Here is an 11,982-nt window from a genome sequence, read left to right as displayed (position 1 = left end):
ATAATTCGGATGAAACAAGTACATACATAGATTCACCCTCATTTTATGTTCTTACAAAAAAATAGATGTGGTAAACTTTTAGTAATCTATCTTGACAAGTGGCTGTGTAAAAGTTTGTTGTGTGAAAAAATATAATAAAAACCACAGTAGTGGGTATAAAGTGAGTTTCTGAGTCAAACCCCTTGTTTTTGTATTTTGTTTAGACTAACTCAGGGGAATCTGGGAACAGTATCTTACAACATGAAAATTGTCCCTTATATTCAGAATAAATTGTGAAAACTTGAGAGAAAAAAATTGATGGATAATTATTTTCATTTTCTGAGATAAAACTTGCAGTTTGCAACTTTGCATGCAGTTCAGTAAACAATTTTTTGCCATTGCATTAACATTTGTTTCTAATTAAAAATCAATGAAATATGTTTGTTATATTTCATTTGTGTATGTGTTGTGCTGAAAATGGTTGTTTTTGTTGTTGTATGGTTTAATGCCATTTTTCAGTGCAAGATAGGCCATACATGGCAGCCAGTATAAATGATGGAGGAAGAATCCAGGAAACCTCCCGAAAGAACTACCAACCCACAATAAGCTACAGGCAAGCTTTCTCTCAAACCCACATCGGCCGAACCCAAGACTCAAACCCATGCAGACAGAGGTGAGATGGCAATGATCCATAGCAGTGAGCACTTTAGACCACATAGCCATTCAAGGCCCCACTGAAAACTGTTTTGGATGAATGGATAGATGGAGAAAAGGCAAGATAGATGAGGTACATAAATAAATTCTTATGTTAGAAAAAGCTTGCCGATTTCACTAAAGATTTCAAAAACTAGGGGAATTCAAATTTCAAAAAACAAAGTTTTCTGAAATATTCTATCCAAAATTCAAAATCCCGGATGAGACCCCAATTCTTATGTTATGTTGTTAGGCTTGAATAAACTGCAACACAAGAAAGCGTGAAAACAACAAGCTTTGAAAAATATAACAAATTATTTATTTCTCTGGAAAATTACTGTAAAAATGGAAAAAATAAGAACTTAAGGTTTTAAGAACCAAATCCCAAAATAATCCAAGAATAATCCATAAATAAAATTTTAGAAGTCCTAATATTGAAATGTTCTAATGATGTCAAGTTCGAGTCATGACGAAGAATCGAAGATAGAAGGTGATGGCATATGCTGTACACATATCCTGTTCAATGATGTTCTCTACAGTTCCTTGTAGAAACACAATAAATAATCCTCCGGTTTTGGAAATCCAAATAATTTTTTCAAGAAATGTCTTTGTTCAAGAATTCTGTATGAACACAAAAATATTTCCAGAGAAACAAATTAATCTTTTAAAATCTAAATAATATGAAGAAAAATTAAAATATAACTCGAAAACTGGTTACAACATAAGGAAACGACTTGACATCAAGTTCTTTTAAGTCCAGACTGTGAGATCTCTCTCTAAACATCACTATTAAAACTAAGTATGTACATTTTTGGAAATGCCTAACAGCAAAATAGAGGATCATGTGATCATGTTTACATATAAAAAAATCATGTGGCCCCAGTATGACCTTGATAAAAACCAACCATTTTACTCCGAGAAAAAAGTTATTTACTTCACTAAAACTATTTACAAGCCTAGGGTCATGTATTCAATACAGCCTTAATCTCACTCTTATTATTCCCACAATGAAAATAAATAAATAAAAAATCTTGTTGACGTGACTGTTACTAAATTTGGATTAAGGCCAGGAACCAGGTCAGCCTTATGTATTTACAGAAATGAACAGTCAAGGTCAAACTATTTTCTGGAAAAAGTACAAGTTCCTAGTAAACAGAACTACATTATTTTGACATATAATGAAATTAAATAGATAGAAAGATGTTAAAACTTACAAACAATTAAATCAAATATACATAACAAGATGATATTGTGATATAGTTTTTCTAGGAATGGTTTCGAAAGAAACAAGGACTATGTAACATTCTTTACAAATGTTAAGTTCATGACACTATTTCTCTGATGATATCCCCCAGTATGTCACAAGCTGAGGCAAACCTGTTTGCCATGTGATGAATCTTGTGATGATGTTCCAATTGTGGACTTGGAGTTTTCAAAACAGTAATGTTTATATATAAAAGTACCAATCATGTATTTTAAGGATTTTACTTTTTTGTTTTCTTTGAGTGGATTTTTTGTAACATTTTGACCTTGTAGCTTCTGTTTAATTTTGCTAACTTTTGTTTGGCTTGGTTTGGTCTTTTATGGCAAAGCAAGTAGGATATTTCGTGCCAAGGTAAATGGAGTCAAGTAAAGTGCCCAAGGACTGATCCATTAGAAAGATATCAACCCAGATCCTTCTGGTTTTGAGTCTTCAAGGGAGATAACTAGTATATGGACTTAGCATTTACCTATACTAAATGGTCTTTGTATGCCAGGATGCTTTCTTTCAATGTTCGTAAAATACTGTGAGGAACTTTTGATATAAAAAATTTGTAATTTTTTTCTTCTGGTTTTAGCAATGGTAGTCATACTTGATGGCAGATCAACTTCACTTGTATGAAAGTACTACAAGCCACAGTGGTGTAAAATTTGGTCTGATTCTGACAAGTGTGTTATGTATATTTGATTTAATTTAATTGTTAGTTTTCATTTTTTTAAATTTTTTTTTTTATTCCATTACATGCTCTTGTAATGTAACTTTATTTACTGGATTTGACATTGTCCAGAAATTCAGTTCCGTTATGTTTGACCTGACTGTTATTGTTAAACACCTAATAATATAAACACTGTATCTAGTTTCTATCCTTGATTCAGAACCAGTGATAGTTTTGGCAAACAACTATTCTAAAAATATTTTAAAAAATTCTTTCTCAGAGTAAGAATTATAAGTCAAATCAAGGCCATGCCTGGACGTGATAATTATCATGTAACAAACTTCCATTCCTCCTGAAAAGATAAACTCTTGATCTCCATCCGGGAATCTGTTTTGCGTTGTAGTTAGTCTCATAAGTGTTGTCTTTATAGAGATTAGTCAGTTGGGCTCCAACCATACGTAGTGAACAGTTTGAGCTGAAATTGTATTTTATTGGATTTCAAGTGAATTTTTTCCCCTGGAAATATATAAGTACTCCTACAGAATTTTGGAGACAGACATTTATTGGAAGTTATACTGATTTCAAAATTGGAATAATATTTTCTGTGATTCAACAAGAAACTGTTGAGACATTTACACTTTGAAGGTTACAACAGATGTCATTGCCTTCCATTTTGGATTTCATCGGGACTCGAAATCAGTTTCATTTAGGATATTTTATTACTAGGATTTCTATTTTTTAATTCTTGGACTATTTTGGATTTAATTCAAACTACCGTGAGTTATTTTTCTAATTTTTTTCACTTTTATTCCTGGGAAATAAATTATTTGTTAAATTTGACAAAGCTTGTTGTCTTCACTTTTTTCCCTGCTACTTTTTGTAAGAGTCTAGATTCATAACAAGTGGAATCTGAGAATAGATTGTTTCAAGGTCTTTCTGTTTCAAGTAACAGTGGCCAATGTAAAGCTTTTCATGAAATGATGGTTTCTGAAAGATTCTTTTCAATGTTTTTTTTATATTAATGGCTGTCATATTTTACAGCAGATCAGCTTCATTTTGGAAGGCCATTTAGGTCTGGATGCATTACATAAAATTTGGTTAAATTCTCCATTGTGATATTTCCATTTTTAGTTGTTGTTGTTTTTGTAGGGTTTAACGCCATTTTTCAGCACACGATGGGCTATAGATGGCAGACAGTATTAATGGTGGAGGAAGAACCCGGGAAAACCCCGGAAAGAACCACCGACCCTCGAGAAGCTACTGGCAAGCTTTCTCACATATCCACATTGGCCGAATCCGAGACTCAAACCTACGCAGAGGTGAGATGGCAGTGATCAGTAATGGAGAGCGCTTTAGACCATTCGGCCACTTGAGGCCCCTCTATTTTTAGTAATGGTGTTCATATATGATGGCAGATTTGCATTATTAGTAAGAATTTTGAAAGCCCTTTATGTAATAATGTTTCTTTAAAATTTGGTGAATTTTACTGAGCAATTCTGCTTAAGTTCCTTAAGGGTTTTCCTATATTTAGTTTGTACCCCAGCATCCTGTCTGTTAAATTTGTATCAAATTCTATTCATTGGTTTTTGAGAAGTCATTAAAAAAATGTTTTTCTCTGAGAAATGGCAGCCATATAGATGTATGAAGGTGAAACATTAAAGTATGAACATTAGGTTAAACATTTTCATAAATGTAAGTCAAATAGGGTCAGAGATACTGAGGGTGCAATGAATAGATAGCTGAAAATACAAATGTCACTCAAGCCTTGACTGGGTATTACTGACCCAGTTTTTATATGGTTGAGCCACTTTATTGATGCATCAAAATATAGAATTTCATGTGTAGGTGAAATAAGGTCAAATATATTTAGGGTGTAACAAACAAAAAGCTGAAAATAAAAAAGTATGTCACGAATGAAATTGCATGGTTGAGTCACATTTGTTGGATTGATCTACATAACAATTTTAATCAGAGAATGTCAGATAAATCAAAGATATTCTGGGTATCAACACCTGACAGCTGAAAATGCAAAAGTTGTTCAAGCCTGACAATTAGGTCAGTGATCTAGTTTTTGGTATTTTTGAGCTGATTTCATTGAAATGTATCCACATACCAGTTTTCATCAGTGAAAGTAAAAGAGGGTCCAAGACATTCAAGGTGTAACCAATAAACAGCTGAAAATACAAAAGTCACTTAAGCATTAAAATTAGGTCACAGTGGCCAAGTTTATGGTGAGGCTGAGAAACTCCTTCTCATATGCATCCATATACATGTACCAATTTAATAATTGGAGATCATACAGGTTTGATTATATTCAAAGTGTAACAAAACAAAACAAAAATGAACAAAGACATGAATGAGGTATGTACATGTATGCAGCACTTAATGGCACATCAGCACAATAATGGCTCTATGGTGTTGATTAAAAGCAAAGTTCTAAAAACTTAATTATAAAGAATTGCACATGAAACTTAAGATAAACCCTACCAAAAAAATAGATCTAAAGTAATACAAGATAAAAAATGTATATGTAATAAAAGAAAAGGTACAAAATATAAAATCCATAAAATATAGTGTGGGAATTTACAGAAGTCAGGTATGTGTGCCCTATTCACAAACGGCACGATACCACCTTTGTTCTATATCAGATGCCAAAATCCAATGCTGGATTTGATGTAATGAAGATTCAGAAGTTTTTCATTTAACATATTCTGTACTGAATACTTTTTCTAGATTGTATGAAAATGTTTCAATATGATTGGGATACTAATAGGTTGCCAAATTTAAGGTTTTGCAAGTTTGTCAGTATGGAAATGGTATCTAAATACAGAGGTATCACTATATTTAAATGATTTCTGCATAGCTGTAATTTCCGTGGTAAAACTAGAGGCTTTTTTTGGTAACTAGCTAGAGATGGTGAAATGAAGTATTCAAGTGGCATCTTCAACCTTTCCTACATCTTTGAACTGTCTGTATACACTAACAAGGACTATGACACAAGGATCCGATTTCACTGAATTTACTCTGAAAAAACGAGAGGACTTGTTGAGGACTTTTTGAAAAGACAAACATTATTTTGGGTGGTTGTGATAACCCAGGTGGTGGATTTTGAATACAGAATATTGCAGTATGCATTTGCAACATTGATTTATACTGCTTCTAGGCAAGGACAAAATTGTCTGCTACAAGGTGGATTGAAATTCGCACTCAGAGTACACGGAGCTTGGTATTTACGCCAGAAGACTACATCATCTGAACGATTAGATTCCAGGTTAGTTTAATGGTATATTAAAGTCAATTACAGTAAAGTGATTGGTCATTTCCTCAACATAGAGGCTTTCTTAAGGGTATGTTCTAAATGTTTCCAAAGTGTTGTTGTTATAGGGTTTAATGCCATTTTCCAGCACAAGATAGGCTATACATGGCGGCCAGTATTAATGGTGGAGGAAGAACCTGAGAAAACCCGGAAAGAACCACTGACCCACTTGCAAGTCCCTAATTATATATTGGATTAAGCATTTGCAGATAAGATTTATAAGGTGATCTGCACACAATCGTGCCATTATCAAGTGTAGATCTTACAAAAATACCGTATAACCAGAGCAAGACCTTCAGATCTGCTCTCCAAGCTGTGTTTGGCAAAACACATTAAAAATACTGGTCTTTTGGCATTCATCCCATTCATCTTATATGTGGAATGAAAGTTAGCTAACTGTAAAAACAATAAGCCTTAAAAAAATGTTGTCTCTGCAATACAGGAATAAGAGAACTATCAATATAGAATTTCTGCTCACTAATGCAAGCAAACAGTTTTAGCTTCAAAAATAAATATACAAAACACTGGCAAAATGCCAGATCCTCTTCCAACTTCGTTAGCAAGTGAATAAAAAACGTATAACTCATCAAGATAAATTTTTATTCAAAATACTGCATCACTGTTACAAATCATAGGATATATGATAATAAGAAATTCTCTGGAATCCAGGAAAAGCAAGGTACTTGAATCAAAATAGGTTCTGGAATGTACTTTACCAAGGACCAATCGACAGCTTTCTAACTGAGTTTAGGATGAGATCTTCATCATGTAATTTTAGCAAGAAGGAAATAATGATATAGGATAAATTAGTTTTCAAAGTGACGGGAAAACTTTAGGAACTTTTACTCAAAGAAGACAAGTTAAACTTGGACAAACCATACAAATATGTTATGTCTATTTAGTTTGTATTGTTTGTCAGCTTTTCTTAATGATTGTATGTTATATATATCTGTATTTTGTATTTAATCTTTGTACAAAACCATGTTAAGGGTGTACTTGACCAGTGACATTTATTTTGGAAACAACATAACACATAGCTAATATTTCTTGATGATTGTGGATTAAATATTCCAATCATTATTAATTGTAAACATGTTTACTTCAATTTGAGAGATACTGTTACGTATATTTGATTTAATTTATATTTGATTTAATTTGTTTGTCTGTTAGTTTTAAATCTGTTTCTATTCCATTACATGTTATAATAATGTAATTTTGTTTACTGGAATTTGACATTTTCCAGAAATTAGTTTGACCCGTTTTTTTCTTCTTCTCATAATATTAAAACTTTGGCTCTTAATGCTGACCTAGTTCCTGACCTGGATTCAGATTTAGTAAGAGCTGAAGTAAAAAACTTTATAAAAAATTTTTATTGTGGGATTGATTGGGTGAAATCGAGGTTGTACTGGTGTACATGACTTTAGACATGTGAATAGCCTCTATTTCAAAATTCTGGTTTTACCAGAATTGCACAGTAGTCAGATTTAATAGTGATGTATTGAGACATAATTTTAGTTGGGCTTTTAATTTTTCTTAAAATTATTTGGATTCTAAGAGATTAATTCTTTTCCCTGGGAATATTTAAGTGCTCATACAGAATTCTTGAACAAAGACATTTATTAAAATTTTATTTGGAATTCAAAACTGGAATATTATTTTTTGTGGTTCAACAAAGAACTATAGACACATCAGTACTATCCTGGCTACAGTATATATCATCGTCTTCCATTTTGTATTTTCGTCGGGATTCAAACTCAAATTCATTAGAACACATTATTACCAGGACTTCTAACTTTTAATTATTGGATTATTCTTGGATTAGTTTTGGATTTGATTCTTAAAACTGTAAGTTCTTTTCCTCACTTTTACCTTGTTTTTCTAGGGAAATAAATTATTTGTTAGATTTTACAAAGCTTGTTGTCTTCACTTTTTTCTTGTTACTTATTATGAAAGCCTAAACACATAACAATACAGTCTTGATTCTAAGCTTAGAAACTTTCAACTAGTGGAGAACAGATCAACACTTGTGTCAATAAAATGGGGGTCCCCATACCCATCAAGCTAATGAGACAACATGTAAATAATCTAGGATGATTTACAGTTCACTACTATGATGTGCACACATAAACAAACTGTTGACAAGGTGAGCATGTCACTTGCAACGGCACAAACCAACCCAAAATTAACTCACCAGTTATCAAAACCAACCCAAAAATAACTCACCAGTTATCAAAACCAACCCAAAATTAACTCACCAGTTATCAAAACCAACCCAAAATTAACCCACCAGTTATCAAAACCAACCCAAAATTAACTCAACAGTTATCAAAATCAATCCAAACTTAACTTACAGGTTGTCAAAACATGCACATGCTCTGAATGTCCCAGTGTAACAAAATGACAATTTGTACTCCACATAAAACCTCTTCTATTTCATATCCAATTGAAAACATGAACAATCATCTAAATATAGTGCATGTTAATAACCTGGAAAAAGTGAACCTTGATTTATTCAAAAACCAACAGAAAAGTAATAGATTACAGACAATATCTGTCACTTGCTTTACAGCAATCTAGACAGAAAGGTAATAGATTATGGACAAAATCCATCTCCCACCTAGAAGTAATAAAAAACAAAGGTAATAAGTTTAAAAAATCTGTTGCTTGCTCTACAGTAATCAACAGAAAGACAATTGGTTACAGACAGAAAAAAGTGAGATACAGTATTCCATGGAACCCTTGTGTTATATCCAAGTCTATTTTTCTGCACAGTAGAATGATATTTTTTTCAGACTAAATTTACATATTTTGCAAGGATGCAAGATTACGAGTAATATATATAAGTGTGCTAAACTTTTTGTTTTCAAAAGGTTTGGTTTTGTGGGATTTAACACCATTTTTCAGGACATTTGATTTTATACCTGGCAGCCAGTATATCTGGTGGAGGAAGAACCCAAGGAATAATTAATGACATAGGGAGGGAAGCTACAGATAATCTTTTTCACATACCCACATTGCTCAAGATTTGAACTCAAGCAGACAGAGATGTGTAAAGGCAAGCAACTCAGTCACTCAGAGCCCCTTGTGTTTAAAAGACCTATGCATTTTTTCAATGTTCAGGGTAGCAGAATACCATAACGGAAATTCCAGAGGTTAAATATTTTCCTAGACGATTAAATTATTATTCAACTTTATGAGTATTTTATATAGAAATTCTGGAATACAGTACAGAGTCAAAATATTCTGTCCGAGTTGTTGGTTATTTTGAGTTTTTTGAGGTCAGAGACATGAAAAATCATCAGAGCATTGAGGAGTTATCAAAATTTCCCTAAAATCTCTAAGAAGTCATGGTGGTTCAGTGATTAGCATGCTGGACTAGTGATTGATAGGGTGCAGGTTCGAATCCCACCATCAGATCAACTTGAGTTGGATACCATAGAATGTTCTTTGACAAACCACTTTACTCCAATTGCTCAGTCACCAAATATCTTACTTGTGTTTCCATGCTGTCAAACACCAAACCAATTTACTCCAACTGCCCAGTCACCAAATATCTTATTTGTTTTTCCACGCTGTCAAACACCAAACCAAACTTTTTCTGTCAAAGTAGATTATTTAGGGAATTTTGCAGCCTTAAAGAAGCACTACACATATGTCTAGAGGAAAAGGAAGATGAAAAGATAGTGTAAATGAAGCAAATGGTTTAACATGTTACCTCAGATTTGCTCAGTTAAATTTGCCAAATACATGTACATGTATTTATAGAAAAAGATGAAAATCCAATTAATCCAGGGATTTTAATTAAAAGAATAAATTAACTCTGGCTTCAGTCAATAAAGTCCTACAAAAGCAATTTAAGTGAAAGCAGAATCAAAGATATGCAATCTACCAAGTGAAATTAGATTTGTGACTTTGTCAAAATTTGACAGAATTTGGTGAAAAGTGAACTTATCTTTCATTTCAAGACAAACTTGTTTAATGTTTAATTCAATGCATTAAGTTCTTCAAACGTAATTGAGTGGAAATTAAATTCATGATGCATAGGCTAATTTCTGAGTTAAACAGGGGCTTGAACTCTTAGTTTGAGAGAAATAAGCTCCTCTGAATAACCTGAATATAAAACTCCAAAAACAAATTTTATTTCTTCAAAAGATATAGTCCAAATGGAATCCTGAAGCAAAAGTTAACTTTGAAGTCAAATATGAATCTGTTCAGTTTCTCAAACGGTGGACATTTGTACCATCTATACTTACTTATAGAGTCCAACTGTCAACTGCACAGACCCAGACTTGCTGTTGCATAATGCACTGGCAGATCTGGGTCTATGCATTTTGTTAGGAGCAAGCAGTAGAACAAACAGCACAGGCTCTGCTCTGCTCGCACATTATACTGCACTGTCTGGAACTGAACTCAGCTACAAGTGATTGTATTTGGTATAAGTGTCTGCTATTTGAGGAACTTAACAGATTCACAAGAGTTAATATGAATCCTCAGGCCAACAGGAGTAACTGACAATATACAGACTAGTATGATGAACTATACTGAAGTGATAGGACTAACTGACAATATAGAGTGTGATCCCGCTATATCATGCTTCTGCAAAACATGAATTCAGATATAACACGGTCGTGGTATGGCTCCGAAATTACATATACATGTATTTTTCTCGTGCATGAAAAAAAAATCTTTCTTAAAAGTACAAAAAAATGTAAAAAATTCATTATCATTAGGGGGAAGAGATCACATATGAATAATACAAGACAACTGTGGTGTGGCTCCTGAAATTTTTATAATTTTATATGTACACAAAAAAATAGCTTTTTCTTCTTAAAAGTATGAAAAAAAACATGTAAAAAGTTTATTCTGGGATTGTGTATGGCTTTGCCAATATTGCAAACTTGGATTTTTAAAAAATCTTGGTGTAAATTTTCAGCACATAAGGAGGTAGTAAAGTTTGTCTTTTTCCCTTACAATATGAAATACTCTTTCACTATCACTGTTGCTGATCTCTGAGAAAGGCAGGTTATGTTCAATAAGAAAACTCACAAACTCACGAATCAGCATTGGTAGTTTGCAGGAGTTGAGTAGGTGGCTTCATGTGCTCCATAACTGAAATCTGCTGGTGCTCTTCATTTTTCCAATATCTTTGTGCTTTTTCAAGCTGTGTGCTTTTTCCCATCATTCTGTCACATGCCCACAGGGGTTTGTATTGCTGCTTACAATTTATCTGTCATACATGTAGTATATACTAATATTATTATATACTACATGTATGACAGGTAAATTGTAAGCAACAATATGAGCCTTTGAGCACATTCCCAATTCTAAAATTCGTGGCATACTACTGTACAAAAAGCATAATGTATATCGATGTTTGAGGGCTGAATGCAAGGCCAACATTTGGTGTACTCCAATCTAAATTTCACTTTTTGTGGAATACATATATCTTCTGTGCAGGTGAAAACAGTGTAGCTTAATTACGAAATGGTATTAATCCATAAGATGAAACGTCAAATGATCAACGATTAGTGGTGTCGGCACGTGTGGAAAATTGCAATACATGCTAATCTTTCAATATCTAAAAAATTCTTACACTTGAAAAAGCTGTCTTCATTTGGTGTTTGTTTAAAATGTTTAAAAATAAATCAGCTGGGCCATGGTTTTCTTCACGATTATTTGTAAAACTTTGTTTCTAAATATAGATTTAATAATTTACAATGCTCGATACAGGGCAAACTGTAACAATTGAATATAGTGCTATTAATATCATGACTAGTAATACAGGACTGTTATGAGTATCAGCGACCACCGCTGCCATTTTGACTAGCACTTAATGAGATAAAATTTACTTTATTCATTATTTAGCTGATTGAGAATTCAGGAATTTGTGATTTTTTGGCATGCGGCATAAATCCATGAGTTGCTATTGAGAGTTGTGAAATTCATACCAAAATCATGAGGGTTGGCAGGCCTGAAAAAGGCACCCAAGATATTGAGGGCATAATGAATGAATGGCTGAAAATACAAAAGTCACTCAAGCTTGAAAAACAGGTCACATCAACCTAATTCTGGCAATGA

The sequence above is a fragment of the Sinohyriopsis cumingii genome, chromosome 6 (genome assembly GCF_028554795.1).
Source record: "Sinohyriopsis cumingii isolate HCF-2022 chromosome 6, ASM2855479v2, whole genome shotgun sequence".
Lineage (NCBI taxonomy): Eukaryota > Metazoa > Mollusca > Bivalvia > Unionida > Unionidae > Sinohyriopsis > Sinohyriopsis cumingii.
The sequence above is the reverse complement of the archived record's forward strand: the minus strand, read 5'-3'. Positions refer to the sequence as shown.